This window comes from Pinus tabuliformis, chromosome 8 (genome assembly GCF_031772625.1).
Source record: "Pinus tabuliformis cultivar Carrire ecotype Pingquan chromosome 8, CPIR1, whole genome shotgun sequence".
Taxonomy (NCBI): Eukaryota; Viridiplantae; Streptophyta; class Pinopsida; order Pinales; family Pinaceae; genus Pinus; species Pinus tabuliformis.
The window spans coordinates 1,167,515,118-1,167,517,100 of record NC_142294.1 but is presented as its reverse complement, the minus strand read 5'-3'; positions in this window follow the sequence as shown (position 1 = coordinate 1,167,517,100).

The window sequence follows — 1,983 nt, the reverse complement described above, 5'->3', positions numbered from 1 at the left end:
AGAGAAATGTGGCCAAATTTGTTGCACCTATAGCATTGGACTCTTGAAAATTCCCTTCTATTGTTGTTGAATGGTGGGGTTGGATTCTTTAACTTCCCTTTGAAAGGTTCCTTTTCCTTTTCCATTCTTCACATTGGCTACAAAGGTTGTAGGATCTCCTTCTTCCTATCTCTGGATCCTCCATCTGGAGATGAGTCTAGATTCCTCTTAAGTACAATAACCCAAAATCTCATCAAATGTAGGGAGCTATTTATTGCAACTAATGCTTGTGATGAATGTCCCCCAAGACATGGGGAGCCCTCCAAGACTAATCTGCACAAGCTCTCTATCAGATACTACAATTGAAAGAAGTTGATCACTTATTTGAGAGATCCTCATGAAGTAGGTTGTAGTAGATTCATATGTTTTCATCCTGATGTCACGGAGTTGACTCTTTAAAGAGATGATTTGGCTTAGATTTTTGATCTCATACGTCCCAATCAACTTTTCATACATCTCCTTTGACTTCTTCATCTTGGAGACATATGTAATGAGATGATCCCGAAAAGAATAAATAATGATTTCCTTGGCCTTGATTTCACCCTTCTTGTATTTTTTCTTGGCACTAGAATTGGAATTCTCATGAGGCTCTATTAGTTGTGCCTGCACATATTCCATCATATCAGTCTCTTCAAGTGCGATATCCAATATATCCCTCCAAGTTGCAAATTTAGAAGCAGCATTCAGTTTCTCCTCAATATTCAAGTAGGAGGTAGACATCTTGCCCAAAAATTTGATTACCAATCAGCAAAAAGAGTGTCTCAAAGGGGTGCTCTCTGGTCTCCTTAGGCTAATATTCACCTCAACTCTGATACCATGTTAATTTTCCACAAAATTCTATGTTGTTATAACTACTTTAAACAATTTCTTCCAATTTTAATCACCCCAATAACAATAAAGCAATTATAGATAGAACAGTAAACAATAAATACACAATAGAAGATAGCCAAGCACAATGATACATAGAGATTTGGTCAAAGGCTATGGGAAAATGTTATGAAACCAGCTCACAAAAAGATAGAAAAGAGAGATCCACGCCTTAGAATTCAGCCTCTTCGAGGGGGCAACCTCCTTTACATTACATAAATGAACAATTCTTGGATGATACAAATGAAAAACCTCCTTTCTATATATAGGAGTCTAAGGGTCACAATATAATCAAAGCCTACCTAACAATAATATTGTAGGGCACAACAATAACAATAGAGGGATTCTATGTGGCACAATAGTAACAATATGGGCACTACATGGGTACAACAATATAAATAAGGGGTATAACTACAATAGTAATGGGGTAATCACTAGTATTATAGGGACCCAACATGCCCCTCTCCTTCAAAAAAGTGTTGTCCTCAACGCTTGAGTAGTTCAGGATACTTCTGCATAAAATTCTCATCCTCCCATGTGGAATCTTCAGCGGATAAGTTCTTCCACTTGATAAGATACTCTGAAATTGATCGATTTCGTAGCTGTCGAGTTCTTGTTTCTATGACTGCTTCCGGTTCCAATATAATTTTTCCTTCCTCGTCAAGTTCTGGCAATATTGTTTGAACTGGGAGCTTGTCGCCTATAACCTTCTTTAAACATGAAACATGGAAAACTGGGTGCAATCGAGAAGCTGCAGGAAGCTCCAATTTGTATGCCATAGTACCAATCTTTTGCAACACCTTGTACGGACCATAATACTTTGGTGATAATTTATTATCCTTCTTAGCTTGCTTGAGGGACATTTGCTTATATGGTTGTAGCCGTAGGAATACCCAATCACCTACATCAAAACTTCTTTCACTGCGATGTTGATCTGCCTGTTGTTTCATTCTATTCTGTGCCAACACGAGGTTATCCTTTAAGAGTTGGAGGACTTGTTGTTGATGTTCGATGTGATGTTCCACTGCCTGAACCTTAGAATTTTCTCTTAAATATGATGTGATGGATGGTGGTTGA